Here is a 24,437-nt window from a genome sequence, read left to right as displayed (position 1 = left end):
TAAGAGAGCATAGATTTTTGCTTATTTTTTGCACCATTGCATCTGGGAATCTAAAACAGTGCCTGGTAAATAGAAGCTACTCAATAAACAATTTGTGTAAAGAATGAACTGTGCTCCTAGATTCACAACCTTGTCTACATCATATAGTATTTTTTCTTTTTTTTTTTTTTTTTAAGATTTTTTACTTATTTATTGGACAGAGAGAGACACAGCGAGAGAGGGAACACCAGCAGGGGAAGTGGGAGAGGGAGAAGCAGGCTTCCTGCTGAGCAGGGAGCCTGATGTGGGACTCGATCCCAGGACCCTGGGATCATGACCTGAGCCAAAGGCAGATGCTTAACGACTGAGCCACCCAGGTGCCCCTAAATCATATAGTATTTTCAAGAGAGGAAAACTAGTATGTAAAAGGGTTCCAAAACCAGCTCTAATGATAGTACCTTTTCCTGGACTCTGAATTTTCATCGTTTAAAAAAGTCGGATATTTTTTTCAGTTTGAATCTTTTGTCTATAAATGATAATCATAAAAAAAGTTATATCATATATTTGTTTAGCAACAGTTTCAACAGAACTTATCCCCAGGAACAATGCATTATTCTACAACAGTTGATGGAATTGAGAGACGAGGTTGCTAAGTGAAAATTGCTATGAATCCCACAATCTCTTACCCATACTACAGTATTTTTTAATATAGAACATCCCAACATGATTCTTACTGTCCTTCTCATTCATTAAAAATATGTATAAGGAAGAGACAAGTCCTACTGTGAGTTTATGGTGATTTAAAATAAATGAAGTTTGCAAACACCAATATATAAACTATGCCTTTGTTTGTGTGCCCCTGAAGTTTTCACACTCTGGGATAAGGCATAATGATAAGATTTGGGGATTCCTAGAACTATGTCTTCTTCTGAAACATGGAAAAGGATGCTTGTGAAACGAGAGGTAGGAAAGAAGACCACATATCATGTGTATCTCAGGCAGATCACTTTAGGAAGTATTGCACATATAGAGAAGTTGGGTTGAAATTGATTTCCTCAAAACCATTTATGCCCATGTACCTCTTGAAAAGTCTTTGTATAGCCCAGGTTTGAAGACTGCTGCTATAGTTTTAATTCCATTCTTCTGCAGCTTTGGTTCTCTTAAATCATTTTGGTAAACATGGATTTTTTGTGGAGGGGACAGGATATTTATAATACAGATTTTTAATAACTGTAGGCTTGCCTAAGATTTTTTTTTTGGTCTGAAATGATGAATATAGAGCCTGAGTTTAAGGATGCTTGTGACATTCTCCTGCATGTATGATTACTCTCCACTGAGAGAGATGTTTTCTCATTCCTCACAGGGTCTTCTAAAGGCTACAGAGCCTTCATTGTGACTGGCAGAAAATTACAGCTTCTTCTCACTGCATTATAACCCAGAATATGTGGAAACTTTAAAAGAATGTTATTGTAAGCTTCTAAGTCAAATCTCTCATTTCTTTCTAAATTTCTTTGGAAATTTCCCATGTATATTTAAAAGAGAATCATATTGTATTTGTCTTTGTAGCTGTAGTTTTCCTGTTAGGCCAGAGTATTATCTATCTATTTCTGTATAACAATTATGCCAAAACTTACTGACCTAAAACAACAAAAGTTTATCACTCTATAGTTTCTGTGGGTCAGAAATTCAAAAATGGTTTAGCTGGATGTGTTTGGCTCCGATTGTCTCATGAAGTTACAGTAAAGACATGCACTGCAGTCATCTGAAGGCTTGACTACGGTGGGAGAATCCATTGCCAAGGTCATGCAATGTCTGTAGGAAGAAGGCCTCAGTTCCTTGCTGCTTGTTGGTAGGAGGTTCCAGTTTCTTGCCGTGTGGGATTCTTCATGGGGCTGCTTGAGTATCTACATGACATGGTTGCTCAGAGTGGTTGATCAAAGGAAGAGAGCAAGGAGGAAGTCACAGTGTCTTTTGTATCTTAGGTTCAGATGTCATAGACTGTCCCGTCCACCATTCTATTCATTAGAAGCAAGTCACTAGGGGCGCCTGGGTGGCTCAGTCAGTTGAGCACTTGACTCTTGATTTCGACTCAGGTCATGATCTCAGGGTCATGAGATTGAGCCCCGCATCAGGCTCCATGCTCAGTGCAGAGTCTGCTTGGAATTATCTCTCCCTCTCCTTCTGGCCCTCCTGCTCTAGCTCTCTCTCTCTCTCTAAAAATAAATAAGTCTTAAAAAAAATAAGAAATACTGTCTCTGTTTTTCAGAGGAGGCTCAGATACAATGAATGACAGACCCACTTAGACAGTTAGAATATGATGGTCTGAGATTAGCTCAGGTCTTCTGACTGCAATAACTCCTACTATTTGATAGTGGTTTTCAACCAATTAGGTCAATAAACACTTGAGAATAAGTCTTTCCGTTAATAACTCAATAGTACATGATTGAAAACTGACCATGCAGTAATATATTGTATATTTCTTGTACTTATTTGAGTCCCATTAAAATATTTCCTTGAGCTAATATCCCCATTAACTAAAGAAGAAACAGATAATCTGTGAAAGGAACCATTTCCTTGAAAATGATTTATACCTGTTCAGAGTATCTTTCAAAATATTTGGTGTGTTTATTGAAAATGGCACATTGGAAAACAGCAGTTTGTTTTGTTTAGTTTTAATGGCTTGAACTTTTTTTGCATTAGTCTACAGAGATTTTTCAATTAACAAGTTTGTAGCTATGAGTTGGCAGAATGACAGTGTGTATAATCGTTACTGTCTTTAGAACATCATTACACTAGACTAAAAGGTCGGAGATTGTCAGAGGTGCTAATAATTTGGGTCCTTATTAACAGCAAAGACAGGAAAGTAACTGAAGTCATTATTTCTCAACTGTTTGCAAAATAGTTGAAATTTGGTATCACAGACTCAATATTATAGTAGATTTTTCTGTTTGTTTATAAACAATAGTTGACCTTGGCTCTAGAAAAGCTCATGCAATTTTTGAGTAGATAATACTTCTTGTATATCACTAGCAAATTTTCAGAATCAGTCCCTTGAAAAATAACGGTCTGGTGGGAATGTCATAAAACCACACAGTGTGTGCTCCCACAGAAGGCTACCCATATTTATCATTGGTTTTGTTATAATGGCTCAACAAGAAAGTTATTATCTTAAAAAAAAAAAAAGTCATTCTCTTTTATCATGCCATTGGTTCTTCATCCCATCTATAAGCAGTATACTTTTGTGGCAAGTCCCCCAAATTATAACATTCTCAGGCAGTCTTCTAAAATAAAAAAATCCGTTTGTGAATGGGGGAAGCACTTAGGGGAGGCACTTGGGTGAGACACTCTATTGAACTTTTAGGCAACAAAGTGCAAATATCTTTATGTCTTTTGGTTTCTCCCACAAGTTATCTCTACTATTAGTCATCTCATGGTGTATTATAAAATGAGCATCCCTGCTCCTCAGCCACATTTCTTTTCTTGTTTTTTTTTTTTTTTTTTTTTCCTCAGCTATATTTCTAGGGAACTATTACAAGATGTTTGTCTTTAGCAGGAAGAGGATGCTGGTACTGATAGGTGTATGGTCTTTGGAGAAGGCTGAGTTAGGGGAAAAAGAGATGCAGAATCTTAATGTTGAGGTTTACTGTTGGACCCGTGCTGTCTAGTCTCAGTGCAGTATCAGGCACCTTTTGAGCTGATTGGCTCACTCTCTCACTGGTCTCTTTGCTACCAATTGTTAGGGGTAGAGCTGGTGGAACAAGGATTGGACATAAAGCGAATGACCCAAGAGAAGCTGGAAGTAGCAGCATTAGAAGGCAAGGGCGTGGGAGGGGGGATTGGTTGGCCAGGTTCATTTCTGAGCTCCAGGTTTATACTGTGGCAGCAGTCAGACTGTTGACTTTTTGGGAGGCAGGGAGTGTCTATTTATTGTTATTTTAAAATAACACTAATTTGTGAGAAAACACAGATAAACAAAAGGAAGGAAAAAAACACAAACAAAAAAGGTCATATTCTTACTGCTTAGAGAATCCATGTTAACACTTAAAATGTACCAGAATTCACATCCGTACACATTTAGAAAATTCAAATAAAAAGGAAAGGTACAAATAAATAGCAAAGGCATTTTTACTGCTCACTTTCCCAACCTAATTTATTTTTCCAAAGGTAACTACTGTTAACAGTTTCTTACTATTCCTTAAGAAAGAGTAAAAACCTATCTGGGATTGAAAGAGTGAAAAATGAGCTCAGACTTGGGAGGAAAAAAAGGAAGCCCTTCTATCATGAAAGCGAGGGGGCTAGACACATAAAATGAGATGCAAAGTTAATAGAAAACATTCTTTCTCCAATGACTGAGCAGCACCTGTAAATTGCCACAGTGGTGCTTCCTGCGAGCGGCTCCTGCTTTCTTACTGATGACGGCCCCCAGCCCCACTTCACTGCATTCGTCTCTTATCGAGAGACCCAATCCTGCTAACGTCCCCTCACTACTCAGTCCCTAGTTGGACTCCCCTTCAAACACTGCCTTGGTAAAGCAACCAACCCAGAACTGATCTCCACTCTCGTAAGGCTTGCTCATCATCCTTCAGCGAGAACCCAAACCTTATACAAGATGTTTCTCTCTTCCCTCTTGTTGAGCAGCACTCCATGGTTCTCCTGGAGGGCCCTCCCTCACTGCAGAGATACAATAAATCTAACCTTGTCATATTTCAAGCTTATCCTTCCTGAGTAGTCTTTGGCCGATTAGGCTTTAACATAAGAAATTTTGTATTCATCTACCTGCTATTTAATTTACATAAGTGATTTGCCTTCCACACTGAATTCCACATGCCTTTTTTTTGTTTGTTTAATGGTACATTTTGGAGGCCCATCTACATCAGAAACATAAAGATCTACCACTGCAAAGGATCCATAATAAGAATGTACCATAATTTGTTTAAATTTAAGTCCCCTGTTGACATATACTTAAGATATTCCTAGGTTTTTGCTATTGTAAAGAAGATTGCAGTTAACACACATATCTTGATGCACATATCCCTATACGTTGTGGTTGAACTACCCAGCATCCACTTCCAGCTTCTCCCTTCTCAGTAGTACCCAGCTTTTCTTTTCTATCTAGGGAAGACAGCCCATCCTTATCTTGGGGGGTTGATCCTGATCAATTTAAATCATGTTGCAAAATCAGAGGTATGCTTGTGCCTTAATTCAGCCCTATTAGGCTAAACAGAAGCATTGTTCTTGGAATGTGGACGCTGAAGTGCTTCCTATATCCTATGATATCTTTAGCCCCAACTGGGACTGATAATCATTTAATGAACACTATGGAAAACATTGGTTGGAGAACATTAACCCTGGAAATCAGAGCAAAGAGAATCTTTACAATGTTGTTGAGCTGATGGATCACCCAACCCAGAAGTCCATCAGAGGCAGATGCTATCGGTGCCCTACCCATATCCTCTTGTCTTTACCACTTCAGTGCACACTGGCCTGACTTCTCACTGTCAGTACTGAATTCTCTGCCTGAGGGGTTTCTCTTACTACTGGAGTCCCCTTTACCATCCACTCAGCAGAGTGGAATGGATGTCCCTCAAGGACGACTCTCACCCAGTGACTCACTAAGTACCTCTCCCCTCTAGGGTGGATTACCTCTGAGGCATATGTTTTTTGCTGGCTCTCAGGGTTTCCATAGTGGAATTAAACTCTAGTTGTCCACAGTGGAAATTAGCTTGATACTGTACCCTGTATTGGCTCCCTTCTCACCTGTCTTACTTCTCTACACTTCTGTTGGTGTTTCCTTCACCTCCCAAAAAACAGCCCAAGCTATGAACCATGTTGCACTTGAATTTTCCAAGCTTGTGAGCCAACAAACCACCTTTATTGTTTAAGCTGGATTGCATCGATTTTGTGTTACTTTCTAGAAAAGTGTTCTAACAATACATATCTTTTGTGAGCATATCTGAGGAGTCATTTTAGGAGACATATCTGAACAGTGAGTATGTGGGGGCTAAAAGGTACACACGTTTTACATTTGGGTAAATACTGTCCTCCAGAATGGTTGTACCAGTTTGCAAAAGATTTATCTCTTAAAAAAATAATCTGTGCTATAGTTACCTAGTTGCCCAGATTGTACTCTTTTCTTTGAAAAAGTGCCCAAAGTTACTGAACACTAAAGTGAATTTGAATAACCTGAAGCTTTTTAGAATTGTTGTAACCTGTTCCAGAAACTTGCAGAAATCGATTATGCTTTGCACATACCTGAGGATTTTCTATAGCAACCCAAAAGAGAAATATCGTGTGGGGCAACCTGATCGGGTGGAGGCCAGTGGCATGGGCAGTGAAAGAATTCACCAGAGGCAGAGCAAAGGAGATAGAAGTTTATTGGATACAGGGCAAGGGGGCAGCGGGCAGGACAGCAGAGATAGTGGTGAAGGGCTGTAGTTAAGGGGGGGAAGGTGAGGAGATATGGGAACATATGGAATTTTCCTTTTTTGGTACCTGTGCCTGGTTGTAAATAACCCATGGGTCAGCGAGGTTCTATGGTTATTTTGAGGTGCGTCGCCTAATGAGCCTGTTTGCATTCAGCCTGGTGGTCGCTGTGGGCCCTTTTACCTCACTCAGGTCTCCATCACTCAAGCCTGTTGCCCAAAAGCAACCTCTACACGTCGTTTTTCCTCTTTATGGAGTTTCCCATTTGTTCACTATCGGTGTGACTTTGTGTGAATTACCTTCCCATTAAGAGCTTTGGTTTTATAGCTAGTCATCAATTCAACACTGTAGCAGTGTTGAATTGGACTATTGATTGATTTCACATGGGGTGAGCAAGTAAAGTTATATAGCATCATCTTAAATTCTCTTGCAGGCCAAATTATTTCCCCACCCCTGGACCCAGTAATGTCACTGTGAAAGATACTGATAGAAATATCTCTCCCAGTGAGACATTGGGTTTCCTGGAGGTTTTTGTTTATTACTCTTGTGGTATTACTGATGATCTAAATGGCATCTTATATGAACAAACTTTTGGAATATACATAATGTCTTTGAACCAAAAGTCACTAGGCTTCAACTTTTTCGGTAACAGAAGACTTAATCTGTTATGAGCATAGATTAGTCCAGACCACTTGGGGTTCCATTCAGGATGTACCATGTTTAAAGCCTCTAACTCAGCTGACTCTTAGAAATCTGAGGAAGGTGAACTAGTGTCCCCCCAGCCTCCATCTTATCTGCCTCTTGAAAGTCTTCCTTTCCCAAAGCAAGCATTTGACGCACTTTATATTAGAGGTTTGCCCTGCTCATCATCCTGCTGATGATAGCCCAGCGACAATTTCAGTGATTAAGCTTAAGGGTAGAGATAGAAATTTTAGCACCTATAATTTAAGAATACCACAGAGAAAGAGTCAAAAGATCTGTTTGATGGGCCAGAATAGGCTCTATTTTGGTAAATGTTCTTTGTGCACTTGAAAAAAACGTGTGTTTTGCAATAGTTTGAAGTGTTGTACAAATGTTAATTAGGCATTTGGTTGATAGTGGTGTTCAGGTCTTCTATACCCTTATTTGTTTTCTGTCTATTTGTTCTTTTAATTATTGAGAAAAAGCAAACCTCTGAATATAATTATGGGTTTGTCTGTTTCTCCTTATACTTCTATCAGTTTTTAATTCATATAATAATTCTGTTATTAGGTGCATACAAATTTCAGATTGTCATGGCCTCTTGCTGAATTGAACTCTTCATGAAATGACCCTCCCTTCCTTTAATATTTACTCTGAAATCTACTTTGCCTTATGTTAATATAGCAACTCCTGCTTTTTTTTTTTAGATCAAAATAGCATGGTATATCTTTTTCTATCTTTTTATTTTTAACCTACTTGTGTGTATATTTAAAGTACATTTCTTAAAAGTAGCATATAGTTGGGTCTTTTTTTTTTCTTAATCCAATTTGACGATCCCCATTTAATTGAGTGTTTAAACCCATTTACATTTAATGTTTTATTATTTATTGCTGCAGAATAATATTGTCACAAACTTAGCAGCTTGAAACAAAACACATTTGTTATCTCACTGTTTCTGTGAGTAAAATTCAGGCATAGCCTAGCTGAGTCCTCTGCTTCAGGATATCTCACAAGGTTGCAATTGAAGTGTTGGGCAGGGCTGGGGTCTCATGTGAGGCTCAACTGAAGAGTCTGTTTCCAAACGAATGTGATTGTTGGCAGGATTCAGTTCCCTGCATACTGTCACTTTCAGTTCTTTGCCACATGGACTTCTTCATATGATGGTTTACTTCATTAAAGCTAGCAACGGGAATAGTCAATAGAGAGAATCGGCTTACAAGATGGAAGTCTTACATAACAATCATGACAGTGACATCCCATATTCCCTTGGTTAGAAGCAAGTCACAGGTTCCAACTACACACAAGAAGAGGGTATTACACAAGGGCATAAATACAAGGAGACAGGGATAATTGAGGGCCATCTTAGAGTCTTACCACCACATATGTGATTATAGATATGGTTGCACTCATATCTACCATCTTCCTATTTATTTTCTATTTTTACCGTCTTTTATTTGCTCCTTTTTTTCTCTTCTCTCATCTTTTGGATTGAGTAATTTTTATGATTCCATTTTATCTCTTTTGTGGCTTTTTGTCTTTTAACTTTTTGTGTTATTTATAACAACATAAAGTTTGTAATAATTTATAATAACACAAAAAGTTACCCACAGAGGTAACACAAAATATCACCCCAGTCTGCTTTCAAGTGATATTATACTACTTCCTATATAGTATAAACACCTTACTACAATGTAGCATTTGTCCCCTCCTGACTCTCATACTATTGTTTTCTTATATTATATTTCTACATATTATATGAACCCCAAATACATTTTTATAATTTTTGCTTTAAACGGCTGATTATCTTTTAAACAGACTTACGTAATGACAAAATTTCTTTTAATTTTCCTATATGGTTACTATTTCCAGTACTCTTTTTTTGTGTGTGTAGATCAAGATTTTCATCTGTTATCATTTTTCTTTTTTTTTTTTTTTTTTTTTAAAGATTTTATTTATTTATTTGACAGAGATAGAGACAGCCAGCGAGAGAGGGAACACAAGCAGGGGGAGTGGGAGAGGAAGAAGCAGGCTCATAGTGGAAGAGCCTGATGTGGGGCTCGATCCCTACAACGCCGGGATCACGCCCTGAGCCGAAGGCAGACGCTTAACCGCTGTGCCACCCAGGCTCCCCTGTTATCATTTTTCTTATTTACTGTTTCTTATATACAAGGCCTACTTGTAATGATTTCTTTCATCTTTTTACACCTGAAAAAAATCTTTATTTCTGCCTCCATTTTTTAAAAGATATTTTGCTGGGTATAGAAGTCCATGTTGACAATTTTTTCTTTCAGAACTTTAGAGATATCATTTCATGGTCCTCTGGCTTGCATTGTTTATGATGAGAAAACTGTTGTCATCGTTATCTTTGTTCTTCTGTACTTAATATGTATTTTTTCCTCTGGCTGCTTTTAATATTATATTTTTTTATCACTAGTTTTTAAAATTTTGATTATAATGTGTCTTATGTGGTTTTATCCATTTTTGCACCTGGGGGTTTGTTTAGCTTCTTGAATCTGTGGGCTTAAAGTCCATCAAATTTGAAAATTTTTGTCCATTATATCTTCAAATATGTTTTCTGTCTTGTCTGTTCCCCTTCTCTTTTGAAGATGACAATTACATATATATATATATATATATATATATTTGTCCATTTGAAGTTGTTTCACAGACCACTGATTCTTTGTCCCTCCCCCCCAAACCCCCAACTCTGGGTTTTCATTTTGGATTGTTCCTATTACTAAGTATTCAAGTTTGCTAATATTTTCTTCTGTAGTAGCTAACCTGTCATTAATTCCATCAAGTGTATTTTTCATCTCAGATGGTATAATTTTAATCTTTAGGGATTTGAACTGGGTCTTTTTCCAATTTTCCATGTTTCTATTTAACATGTTCAACCTTTCCTCTATATTTTGAACATATAGAATATAGTTATAAATTTTTTAAATCCTTGTTTTTGTGTTATTTCTGAGTCAGTTTTAATTGATTGATTTCTTCCCCCTTAATTTTAGGTCATTTTCCTGTTTCTTTTTATGCCGGGTAATTTTTTACTAGATGTCAAGCATTGAGAATTTTACCTTGTAAAGTGTTGTATATTTTCGGATTCCTATAAATATTCTTGAGCTTTGTTTTGGGGTATAGTTAAGTTACTTAGTAACAGTTTAACACTTTTGAGTATTGATTTTAAGTGTTGTTAGGTGAGATCAGAGCATTGTTGAGTAGTCTAGTGCTATCTTTCTGCTACTACTGGGGCAAAACCCTTTTTAGTATTCTACCCAATGCTCTGTGAATTATAAGTTTTCCACCCAGCCAGCAAGGAATGAGCACTATTCCTGGTCCTGTGTGATCTTCAGGGATTTCTCCCTTTAAACTTCTCTGGTGTTCCTTTCCTCATGTGTATGTACTGACCTATACTCAGTTGAATAGTCAGGGGGTACCCTCTGCAGATCTCCAGAGTTCTCTTTCTACGTAACCTTTGCTTCTTTAGTAACTCTTGCCTTGCCTTCTGTGGCCTCCCAGCTCTATATTCTCAACTTGGGAGTCTGTCAGAACTGTCCTGGGTTTTTTTCTTCATGTAGTAAGCTTGAGCAACCGTAGGGTACATCTCATTTGTTTGTTTGTTTTGTCTTTTAGAGGTCATTGTCTTTTGTTACCTGATATTAATGTCATAAAACCATTTTCCATAAATCTTATCCTTTTTTTTTTTTTTTGGTGTATCTGTCAAAAAATTATATCTGGCACCTATTATTCTCTCTTAGCTGGGAATGGACATATCATGGAAATCCCCTTTCATTTTTAACCCTCTACATGCAATCAGTATTCAATTAATAGTTGAGCTAACTTTTATATATGGCTTATATTCTTGAAAAAAAGGGTCTAGGTCTGTTTTAGGTTGCATACTTCAGAAGCAGAACCTGAAATGTGGACTTTTTTGTAAATGCCTTATTTTTTTTTTAAGATTTTATTTATTTATTTGACTGAGAGAGACAGCCAGCGAGAGAGGGAACACAAGCAGGGGGAGTGGGAGAGGAAGAAGCAGGCTCCCAGCAGAGCAGGGAGCCCGATGCGGGGCTCGATCCCAGGACCCTGGGATCATTACCTGAGCCGAAAGCAGACACTTAATGACTGAGCCACCCACGCGCCCCTTGTAAATGCCTTATTGAGGAAATTTTCTCAGAAGGGAATTGAGCGGAGCAGTACAAGACAAGGGAAGGAGTCAAGCAAGGTTGCGATCTCAGCCGGAGACTATCTAGAGCTTTCGGGGATCTCTAGAGCACAAATTGCACCACAAAGTTGGTTCCACCTTCAGGCAAATGTGGGGATGGGAGGGCTTTTGTATGTCCTTGTCACTAAGTTAATGGGAATAAGCTGCTTCTTGCAGGGGATGACCTCCCCAGTGACATGGCTCCCAATCAGACAATGCCAGTGTTTTTAGAGAAGGAGCCAGCTGCAAGCTGTTAACAGCCAACACTCATGGTGTGTGGGAATTGGATATATGGATTGAGTAGAGGGACCTGGGAAGAACAACAGCAACATTCCCTATATTGTTTTATGAGTCTTTTATCTCCAAAATGCCTTGTACTCAGTAAGCATTCTATACGTTAGTACCTTAAAGTATAGAAGTGCAGCAATAGCACATTTCCAAGGAATAAGTTATTTCATATGAGTAATTTTACATTTCTTTTTCTTTTTTCTTTTTATTTGTTTATTATTTATTTTTTAAAAGATTTTATTTGAGAGCAAGAGAGAGCATGAGCAGGGGGAGGGGCAGAGGCGGAGGGAGAGGGATAAACAGACTCCTCACTGAGCATGGAGCCTGACATGGGGTAGATCCCAGGACCCTGAGATCATGATTTGAGCCAAAGTCAGACACTTAACTGACTGAGCCACCCAGGCACCCCTAAATTTTTTAGATATTAAAGACTGTACTTTTTAAAACTTTTAAAATTTTATTTATTTATTTATTTGACAGAGCCGGGGGTGGGGGGCGTGGAGAGAGCACAAGCAGGGGGAGCGGCAGGCTGTGGGAGAGGGAGAAGCAGGCTCCCCTCTGAGCAGAGAGCCTGACAGGGGGCTCAATCCCAGGACCCTGGGATCATGACCTGAGCCAAAGGCAGATGCTTAACCTACTGAGCCACCCAGGCGCCCCTAAAAACTTCTTGATGAGAATGTTTCTAAAATATATCATATATTTTCCTTACATCGCACAGAAGATAATGAGATCAAAATGGTCTTTCCATGATTACTCAGGGTGACAGTTTCGGAACCTTAAATGTTTTGCTGGGGTGCAAGTCAGTAGGAGCTTCCTTTCTAAATCTTTAGGCGAATTTTGGGAGCTACTGTACAAAGTGGTATGCAGGGCTGTCAGATAGCAGCTGTCATTACTTCTAATAGTACACTGGGTTTTTGAAAGTTTCTTCAACTTCAGATCTCTGAGGTTGGAGAAGTCTGATGATCAAAGATGTCAGGCTTGTGAGAAAATAAGGTGTGAATTATGTCCTGAGAGTTTCTCCTGGAATGGATTACAGGGCTTTAGCACTTTGGCAATCAACAGAAGATGTATCAGGTGTTAGAGCGTGCTCAGGCTTGGTTCTTGTTTGTAGCCCTGCTCTGAACCCTGGGGCGCTCTAGACTTCAGCATCTATGGGAATGCTGTATTCAGAGTCCATCCATGATTAAAATGTTGATTGACTTTTCAAATGAGAGAGTTGATTTGACAAATTTCATTCTTATGGGCATTAAGGAATTGAAAAGACAGAATTTGCTTTGCTAATTTTCTGACTTAGAACCTTTAGAAGTCATGTGTGGCTTTTATAGTCTGAGATTAAGGAATGTTTTAAAGTAGGTGGAGAATTAAAATGGGATGTAAGAAAAGGAGATTGACTTTGCAGTGCAGTATTTCATGGTTTCCAAAACCCTTTTCTCCAAACTGACAGTGAATTTAGTGGTACATTTTGTATGGCAAACACGGGTTTATTTATGTCTCTGTCCTGAATTGAAGCTGAGAATATAAAGTATCCCGATACCTGGAGCTGTTTTTCCTGATGATGTTCTTACTGCTTGGGAACTGACTGTGACCTGAGGGGTGAGCGGGGCAAGCCAGGGGTTTGGGCACAGTGGTGTGCTGGAGCGAGCTCCACGAAAGCCAGCTGTGTCTATCTCTTTCCTATCCCACCTTTAGTGATGTCTCACTGATAGCTTGAAATTGGCCATGATGGGAATGTTTACACCATGGAAATTGACAAACACTATAAATCAGGGTTTTTTTTTGTTTTTCTGGTTTTTGTTTTTTCCAGAGAGCCAACATTAGTAAACGTTTACCAGCATACCACTGGTCTCTAGACCACTGGCCTCAGCATAATAATAAATGCTCTATTAAGGCAACTTTTTTTATTTTTTTATTATATTACATATTGTATGGTGCACTGGGTGTTATATGCAACTAATGAATCATGGAACTTTACATAAAAAACCAGGGATGTACTGTATGGTGACTAACATAATATAATAAGGCAACTTTTTAAAAAATCTAGGTATAATGACCGAAAACATTATATTAGTTTCAGGTGTACAATGTAATGAATTGTTATTTGTATATATTGCAAAATAATCAACATAATAAATCTAATTAACATCTGTCACCATACATAGTTACAAATTATTTTCTTGTGATGAGAATTTTTAAGATTTACTCTTTTAGCAACTCTCAAATATGTAGAACAGTATTATTTTTATTTATTTTTTAAAAGAGCTTACTTATTTATTTGACAGAGAGAGAGAGCACAAGCAGGGGGAGCAGGAGAGGGAGAAACAGACTCCTCACTGAACAGGGAGTCCAATGCGGGGCTTGATCCCAGGACCTTGGGGTCATGACCTGAGTCAAAGGCAGACACTTAACCCACTGAGCCACCCAGGCACCTCACAAAATAGTATTATTAATTATAGTCATCATGATGTACATTACATCCCTATGGCTTATTTATTTTATAACTGGAAGCTTGTACCTTGAGACCCCCTTCACCTATTTTGCCCACCCCAACCTCCCTGTCTCTGGCAACCACTATGTTCTCTGTTTCTATGAGCTCAGCCTTTTTTTTTATTCCACATATAAGTAATATCATACAGTATTTATCTTTCTCTGAGTTATTTCACTTAGCATATCACCCTCAAGGCCCATCTATGTTATCACAAATGGCAAGATTTCCTTCTTATTCATGTGTGTCTGTGTGTCTGTGTGCATGTGTGTGTGTACCATAATGTCTTTATCCATTCATGCAAAGATGGATACTTAGGTTGGTTCCATAAGTTGGCTATTGTAAATAATGCTACAGTGAACATGGGGATGCATATATCTCATGTTTTTCTTTTGTTCAGTTAAATATCCAGAAATGGAATTGTTGGATCAAAAGGAAGTTCTATTTTTAATTTTTTTGAGGAGTCTTCATGCTGTTTTTCATGGTGTGAGCACCAATTTACATTCCCACCAACAGTGCACAAGGGTTGCATTATCTCCACATCCTTACCAACACCTATTATTTTTTTGTCTTTTTGTTGATAGCTATTCTGACATGTGCGAGGTGATATCTCATTGTGGTTTTGAATCACGTTTGCCTGATACGTGGTTACGTTGAGCATCTTTTCATGTACTTCTTGGCCATCTGTATGTCCTCTTTGGAAAAATGTCTAATCAGATCCTCTCATTAATCACAGTGTTTTTTTTGCTATTGAGTTATATAAGTTCTTTATATATTTTGTATATTAACCCCTTATGAGTTATATGACTTGCAAATATTTTCTCTCATTCAGTAGCTTGTTTTTTCATTTTGCTGGTTTCCTTGCTGTGCAGAAACTTTTTAGTTTAATGTAGTCCCACTTGTTAATTTTTACTTTTGTTGCTCAAGTCAACCTTCTTGAACAAAGGAAACAAATTAGACTCAGGTGAACTTAGAGTCATCAATTGCTAAAATGTCTGTGTCGGGAGAGACAATATCAGCCAATCCAAACTATCTATCTAACTATCTATCTATCTATCTATCTATCTATTTATTTACTTATATACTTACCAAAAGTAAACTGGAACTCATAAATAAAAGCAACTTGACCATATCACATATTGTACAAAGAGCAGGGTTGGGAAGAGAACCAGGTCTCTTGACTCTTTGACCAGAGAGTTTTAAAAAAGTATTTTAAATAATATAATATTATTAATAGTAGAATATTCCAAAATGGAAAAATAGAATAATAAAATTTAATAAGATATTAGCAATTAATTGTATTAGTATTTGATGTATATAATTAAGAATTGAATACCTCGTGTGTTCTAAGTTCAAAACTGCCAATTTACAGTATTCTTTTTTTTTTTTTACTAAGTTTTAAATTTTAATTCCAGCATAGGTAACATACAGTGTTATATTAGTTTCAGTTGCGCAATATGGTGATTCAACAATTCTATGCATTGTTACTCAGTGCTCATCATGAGAAGTGTGCTCTTAATCCCTTTTACCTATTTCACCCATTCCCCCACCCATATCCCCTCTGATATGCTTTATTTTAAACAAGTGCCCTCAGGACACACACCTGGTTATAGAATTCTCTCTCTTTAACCCTTACCACAATCATGTGCCTTGTAATCCCCATTTTATTGAAAAAGAATCCACGATCAGAGAGGTTATATCACTGAAGTGAGTGTACACAGCAAGTGGGTGGCAAGAGCAGGAGAGCAGAAGACCCTGGTGTTTTGAAAGCCTACTCTCCTCCATGTGCCGGATTGCCTTTATAAACATGACGCTAGTGCACTGAGACTGCACCCCAATGAGGGACACCTTTACTTACTTCAGAAACACTTTGGAAAATAAAGAAAAGCTAAGCATAAAAATGAGAATTTTCTCTTAAACTGTGTTGCTTCTTTCTAGAGCTGTCTCCTTGATGGCCTCATAGAAACAGGAAAACAGCTTCGTGCCTCTGCAGTGCTCTCTTGAGTTTGTGGGATTCCCGCTGTGGCACACTGGATTGGTCCTGCTGAGAAAGTTTACTGAGTAAGCCTTGATTGCTCCAGTGATAACCTACCGTTTATCAGGTGCCTAATGTGTCTTATTCATGTATGTAGTCTACTGGGGGGAAATTTGGCATAGCTTCTGTTTGTCTTTCAGGAAAGCCAATTTTTGTGGTTAAGTATATGTGTGTCTGTGTGTTTAATATCCTAGCTTATAACAGAAATTCTTCTCTGAAGCTAAAATGATTCTTCATGGTTCCACTGTAACCTTAAACTCTCATAGCATATATGAACACTTTCTTGAAGCTAAGAAATATGTCTCCTTGAGCTAGCAGATTCGTTTTTAATTTGGGATGTTTTCTTTAAAGATTAAATATTCTGCATTTTTGGGGGTTGAAGTTATAGTTTTAAAATGTGTTCCCAAATTGCATTGCCAATTCAAGTCTGGCAATAGTTCAAGTGGGCTGTAAAAAACAGATGAAAAGGTTTGGAAGCGTGTGTTGCTGTTAAGGGCAATGGGGCTGGAAGGGCTCTAAGTAAAGAGCGTTTCAGAACAGCTATATGTCTGGGAGTAAAATCTTGGAATCCAAGGTGAAATGCTGACTAGACTGCTTGTGTGATGCTGTATTGGATAAAGACAGGCAGCCATGTACTTGGGAAGGCGAGTGCAGCGATGTTCATCATTAACTTGAGAACAGGGCTCTTCTCTGTGGCAAGGTTGCTTTGGTGAGCTCAACGTGCAGCTAAAATAGGAATATACAGTGAGTGCTGGAGGTGGAAGTTAGGATGTGGCTGCCAAACGGTTCGTATCTTTGAGATGACCAGAAAAATCGTGCAATGGCAGAAGACCCAGACAGATGTCCTTCTAATTCAAAGACTATTCTGGCTATCTGTTGCTGGCTATCAAACCACCCCACTACGCAGGCTTAAAAAATAGTCATCATTTATTTGCTTACCAGTACAGAGGTTGACTGGGCATAGCCAGGCAGTTTCTCTTGGGACCTATCAGATGGTTTCAGTAACAGTGGCTGGAGTTGGGGCCATCTTAAAGACTCCTTCACTCTTATGTCTTGTGCTTGTGCTGGGGAAATTCCAATAGCTGGGGGCGGAACAGATGGGGATCCCTGGGCATCTCTGTGTCTCAGTGGTCTCTCCAACACAGTGGTATAGGCAACCAGATTTATTACATGGTGGATGAAGGCCCTCCAAGAAAGTGTTTCAAGAGATAACATTTAAAAGGTGCCAGACATAGAGTGCCTAATGATAAATATTATATTCATCCAAAGGAGTTTTGAGTTTAGAATTTCAGGCAAGCAGATGTCAGGTGAAACACATTATCCTCTTTATAGTAGAATATATAAGGGTGAACTGCGGGATTGGAGAATGTGGGGTGTATAGTGGTGTGCTCGTGTGTCAGTACGTGTGTGTATATTAGGACACGTAAGCAATCTTATGATTCCTAAATCTCCCAGAGGTTCCTCTTGCTCCTGGCTAGAGAGAAGAGTGAGAAATTCACAAGATCCTGTCCCTCTCCACCTCCAGCTTCTTTGTAAACTGAGATTTTTGTGTGGCCTGTATCACCCTCAGTCCTCCATAAGAGAACATATCTTCTTCTTTTTTTTTTTTTTTTTTAAGATTTTATTTATTTATTCGACAGAGATAGAGACAGCCAGTGAGAGAGGGAACACAAGCAGGGGGAATGGGGGAGGAAGAAGCAGGCTCCCAGCGGAGGAGCCTGATGTGGGGCTCGATCCCAGAACGCTGGGATCATGCCCTGAGGCGAAGGCAGACGCTTAACGACTGCGCCACCCAGGCGCCCCCATGAGAGAACATATCTAACTACCAAGTTGTGCAGCAAAAATTGGACATACTGTAGATGAGGCTATGCGTTTTACTTGGGTCTAACCATGCTTAAGTGGCTCAGCCTTTAAAGCTTATGAATTTGGTTCAACTCAAACATGGGAAGGTATCTTGTTTATTGCTAATCAGTATAAGATATAATTACTATCAAAGTAAAAAAACATGTTGGGAATCAAGCAAGGATGCTTGGTCTAAATATGTTTCATTTGGAGGATAGGGAAGGCTTTTTTGCAGAAATATAAGAAGAGTAAGCATTTTGCTAGGGAAACTGAACCTTGAGAGACCAGAGTTTAAATGTCTCATATACTTATTCGATTAACCCTTTTAATATCCAATTAAAGATTAATTTGTACATCCAGCTCTAGGGCTTGTTTTATTTACTCATTTTTAGTGTAAACTGGTATTTGTTTAGTTTTAAAATCTCCTTGGATGCTGTTCTTTGAGTTTTCTCTGTGGTAATTATTAAGTTAATTGAGAGAAGTCAGGGCCTAAGTGCTTAAGAAATGAAATCATATGGCCATTAATTTATGAAGTTCCTGATTATCTTCTCATTCAGGGAGTTTAAAGTTCATTTCAGAATCATAAAGGAGACATGACAGGTCTAGTTTTATGAACTAGGTATTGGCTTCAACCACTTAAGGAAATTGTCCTAAGTCCAGTTTCTAATTGCCTTGATCCAGTTGTGCAAATTACCCCCATTTGTTTTTGCTTTTTCGTAATAATAACGGGACACACATTTCTTGTAAAGAATAGTTGACTTATTGAGAATATGTGTAGTGCTATTTGACCAAAGGTAATATTCTGGGGAATTTATTTAGATAAATCCCTTGGTTTATTCTATCCTCTTGGCCTGGTGTCTTCTTCCTGTTCCTCTTTATCTCTAGGACTCTCATCTCTCCTTGAAGATTCTACCTATGCTCTGAAGGACATCCCCACTCCTCAGGTTGGATTAGTTGCCTCGTTGCGGCAGGCACAGGCCTGCAATGCACACATTCCTTTGTGGTTTCTATCACTTGAGATGGAAGTAGTTATTATCTGTTTAGATGTCTGTCACTTCACTAGATATTAGCCCTCCGAGAGCAGGAACTTTCCTTTTCAACAGTGTACCCGCATACCCAAAGAAAATTATATATGCTAGGGAGAAATTGTGCCTCAAACTCACATGATACACACCCAAGAAATGCTTATGGAATGAATGTGTACAAATATCCTGGATTTTTAATCGGTGCTTTTCAGAAGTCCAAATCAATGCAAAGTTGACTTGATAAAGTGAGCTTTGGGCCATTTTGATGAATGAAAAACACAGTTTTGAATTCTGAAGAATAATTTGCTGATACATATTGCAAACCAATTTTAGTTATGCTTAAAAATAAAGCACACTGTGCACTTTGTTATTGTTGGGTTTTATCCTATGTGAACCCTAGCTGATTGATAAATGACGTATTAGTTATCTATAGCTATGTACAAATTACCCAACACTTAGTGGCTTACAACAACACACAGTTATGACCTCACAGTTTCTGTGGGTCAGCAATCTGGACGTGGCTTACCTGGAGCCTCTGCTTCAGCGTCTCACTGGCCACGGTCATCTCAAGGCCCCAGCCGGAAAGGATCTATGTTTCAAGCTCAAACTCGTGTGGTCGTTGGCAGGATTCAGTTCCTCATGAGTTGCTGGGCTGAGCCCTCCATTCCTCATGAGGCCTCCCTTGGTTCCTTGCCACGTGGGCCTCTTCATAGAGCATCTCATACGTGGTGACTGGCCTCATCGGGGGAGCAAGCAGATGGACAGGAGAGGGTGCTAGCAAGAGAACGTGCACAAGCCGCAGTGTTTTGTAAACTAATCTTGGAAGTGAGATACCATCACTTTTCCTATATTCTATTGGTTGCTAGGTCCAACCTACACTCAAAGGGTGGGGATTACACAAGAGTATGTGTGCCAGGAGGTGGGACTCATTGGGAGCTGTATCAGAAGCTTCCCATTACAAATAATAAGTAAAGATTTAAGAAAATTACAAAATGTATAACACAGTATTGGGGGGTACAAAAATAAAGCACACTAGTGTGAACTACTAACAGAATGGGTATATAGGGGAGACAAGAAAAGTTAAGCCCAAATTTTTTAATGCTTTTTTCTTTTTTTTTTTTTTTAAAGATTTTATTTTATTTATTTGACACAGAGACAGCCAGTGAGAGAGGGAACACAAGCAGGGGGAGTGGGAGAGGAAGAAGCAGGCTCATAGCGGAGGAGCCTGATGTGGGGCTCGATCCCATAACGCCGGGATCATGCCCTGAGCCGAAGGCAGACACTTAACGACTGAGCCACCCAGGCGCCCCTAATGCTTTTTTCTTTTTAAGCATTAATTTACTGTCTACTTGGTGCCAAGCATCACAATATACTCATGGTACCCCAGAAAGGAATAAAACTTTGGTAGTAACTGAAGAAGCTTAAAGATTATGAAGGAAATAAGCACAGAGAAAAAATCATTAAGGAAAATTTCATAATATAAGTACTTCAATACTGTTTTTGGAGTATAGTAGTAGAGTAGATTTCAGGAAATTTTATTGAGAGTTGCTGAAAGTTGTTTGGGGAAGTGAGTGATGAGGAAGAATTTCCTAAGCAGAGAGTGGTGAGGGGAAGAAGAGCTTGTGTAAAGGAAGAAATATTGTTTATTTGAGATTAATGAAATCCAGATTTTTCTGATCATATAAATACGTAGAAAAAATCATTAAGGATCTTGGAAGAGAAATTATTCCAATTGTCCCCCAAGTCTCAACCTCAGTGCCAAGGGAAGCAGAAGTGGTTCAATTCCCAGAGTGGTTACAGATGACTTTGTGAAGATAATATTTGGCAACCGCTCTGGTCTCATTAGAGATTAGTTATGCTGGATTTTTCTGAATTCTTGACTGGCTCTTGATGAAACTTTGAAACGTGCACATTTTGTCATTTGAGACATAGTTGGAGCCCCTCTCCTGCTCTGTGGTATTTCTCTAACCCCAGGAACTTGGTCAGTTCTGGGTGGCTTCTTGACCTGGTTCCACCAGGCCAATCTTGATAGGCAGTGTGCCCACGGGGCTCCCTAGAAAGGTCCCCCCCTCTTACCCGTCAGAACCTACTTAACATGTTTCTTCTCCAGAGGGAAGTATAGGAGGAGACTTGGGGTCAGCATCCAAACTGGCAAAGAAAATGATACGCATGTCACCTGATCTTGAGGCCAGTATCTAAGGTAGCAGCAGGAATTACCCACAGTTATGTGGGGTGGGAGATGTGCTTGACTGTGGAGTATATAGTTGATCCTTGAACAACACGGGTTTGAACTGTGCGGGTCTACTTATATGCAGGTGTTTTCCGATACAGTATATTACTGTAAATTCATTTTCTCTTCCTAGTGACTTTCTCTTTCTTTCTTTCTTTCTTTCTTTCTTTCTTTCTTTCTTTCTTTCTTTCTTTCTTTCAGAGAGAGAGTGTAAGCTGGAGGGAGAGGGAGAGGGAGAAAGAATCTGAAGCAGATACCACCCTGAGCTCAGAGCTTGACATGGGGCTCTATCTCACAACTGCAAAATCATGACCTGAGCCAAAACCAAGAGTCGGCCGCTTAACTGACCGAGCCACCCAGGCACCCCTTCCTTGTGATTTTCTTAATAACATTTTCTTTTCTCCAGCTCACTTTATTGTAAGAATATAGTATATAATACATACAACATACAATATAGGTTGGGTGCCTGGGTGGCTCAGTCGCTTAAGCATCTGACTCTTAATTTTGGCTCAGGTCATGAACTCAGGGTTGCCATCTTAGGGTCATGAGATCAAGCCCCGCATCAAGCCCTGCATTGAGCCCCTCACTGGACTCTGCACTGGGCATAGAGCCTGCTTAAGATTCTCTCTCTTCCTCTCCCCTCCTCCCCCCACTCTCATATACACTCTCTCTCTAAAAAAAAAAAAAAAGAAGAGAAGGAAAAGAACAAAAGAAAAAATAAATAAATAATAAAATAAGAAAAGAAAGAAAGAAACATAAAAAATAGGTGTTAATAAAATAAGAAAAGAAAGAAAGAAACATAAAAAATAGGTGTTAATTGATTGTTTATATTATCAGTAAGTCTTCTGGTCAACAGTAGGCTACTAGTAATTAAATTTTTGGGCAATCAAAAGTTATATGCCAATTTACGATTACACACTGGGGGTCAGAGCCCCTAACCCCCATGTTGTTCAAGGGCCAACTATAATTGTGTTGTTTTGCTCTTAATTATCTTATTTTTTGCTTTTGCTGTCTCCTCAATTACATTTGTACAAATACACCTCTTTTCTTGTGACAGGAGCATATATTTATTTCTGAGTTTAATTGTTTTGAGCATCATTCAATTTCACATTCTGCAAAATAATAATTCTGGGATGCCGTTATCTAATGATTGATGAATTCTCCACTCTGCCAAGTCATTGTCTCATATTTAGGTTTTTGTTTTTTTTAACAGGTTATGTTAAAAAAAAATTCTACTAGGGAGAAACTGTACATCAGAGAGGGTGACAGAGCTGACATACGAACTTAAAGCCTGTGTTCTTTACATCAAGCCAAGCAAAAGAGCCAGTAGATGAAATTATTGTCTGGAATCTTTGAGAAATATGCAATGTCAGCAGAATTTCTGGGTGGTGAGAGTTGGGCAAATGGTCTTTGTCTTTTCCAGTAAGCAGGAGCACTTTTCAAACTATAGGTTGATTAGCTTGCTGTCAATCCTTGGAATGAGTAGATGAATAAAATAAGCTAGGAGAACTTATGAAAGGGAATGACATTGACCTTCTGATCCTCTATACTCCCACAGCTATCAACACTTCTTTCTGTAGGTTTTTGACTTTGCCTATTTATGACACCAGTATCCCCTTGCCTACTCAATGGTCATGAAAACCCTCTTCCGTGTCAATCACAATACAGTTCTCAGAAGGCATCTTATTTTATATATGAATATAAAAGAAGGCCTTAAATTTCCGTGTTTTTAGGAACTAGGATGGCTTAACCCCAGCCTCTGATCGGTAAAATATTTCCCTTTTTTTCCCCCTCTAAATCTCTAAGGGCCATAGTCTGATTTTTAAAACCTGAGTCACAACAGCCACGTGTGTGAAATTATACACTATAAGTATGTGTTTACATATCTGTCTTTCCTACTAAATTGGGAACTCTCTGAAAGTTGGAGTCCTGGACCTTCATCTATATATACATTTATTCAATACATTCATCTGTGTATTGAAATATATATATAGCAATGCCCGGCACCTAGCAAACTGTAACAAATGCTTGTCCACATAAAGTCATTCATTCATTCATTCATTCATTCATTTAGATTATTCAATCTCCCTGAACTTTACCTTCTTTATTCTTATTAGGATAAGAGTACAAATAAATCACCTGGCAAATTGTCAGATACATAGTGGATACTCAATAAATAATGTGATATTCTTTTCTCCTACTCAAAGATGTAATCATGAAACCCAAAGAAGTAGATATTGTTTAGGGCAGTCAAGTGTTCTGGGACCATGTTCTTATCTGTTCTAAACTCATCCATGTTAGCTTCAAGTTTATCAGCCTATACTTAGCAGAAGAACAGAAGAAAAAGGCTTCTTGGGCATCCTGCTTTCTCCATCTTACATGAACACAATTTGTGTACAGACTGAGTCTTGTTCCTTTTGCTGTGTGAACAGAGCTATAAATAACACCTTATCTTCCAGACATGATTTGATCTGGTCCAAGTCCCTTTTTTATTCATCCTTGATTAAACATCCTGCCTTCTAATTTTTGTATGTGACCTTTTTTTATCTGAATTCATCAATGACTTTATCATTCATTTTCCACTTTGATCATGAGAGCTCAGAAATGTTCAATGCTCACAAAATGGAAACATGATAAAATATCACACATCATTAATATAGTCAAATTAGTACATGTGATTTGAAATCTTATCAGTGCATTAAAGAACTTCATTTTGGCCCTGTCTATTTTTAAAAGAGACCAAACTCATTAACAAAAGGTCTTTGAAAAGTTTTGTTTTATAATGGTCCTGCTAATCAGGATGCTGAGGGCCTGAATCTTGAACCTGATGAAAGAAGTTCAGGTCCATAGTTTGTTACCTGCAGTCATGAAAATTCCTTAACTCTGACAAGCAACAGTTTTTTGTAACATATGTGGTGACAAAGTTTGAGCTAAACTGAAGAAAGATTAGTTATAGTCTCTATCCTGCTCTGTGTGCCTATTCATGTTTCATGGCAAAAATATCAACGTTTGCTTCTTGTGTGCTACCCCAGGCCAATTGCAAGTGTTATTTAATATATAGTTTACATTCTCTATGACCTTCCTAAAATCTAAAAATTCTGGATTTTGAAATATATTTAGTCCCAGGAATTTCTTTGGAGGAAGGGACCATGGGCCAGTAGTTACCAAACTTGGTCCCTGGGGTGTTAGTGTATGTATATAAACACTTGTGTGGAATTACGTTCCATCATCTTTGATTATAATAGTTTCAA

The sequence above is a fragment of the Ursus americanus genome, chromosome X, assembly GCF_024610735.1.
Source record: "Ursus americanus isolate L20-20 chromosome X, mUrsAme1.1.p, whole genome shotgun sequence".
Taxonomy (NCBI): Eukaryota; Metazoa; Chordata; class Mammalia; order Carnivora; family Ursidae; genus Ursus; species Ursus americanus.
The sequence above is the reverse complement of the archived record's forward strand: the minus strand, read 5'-3'. Positions refer to the sequence as shown.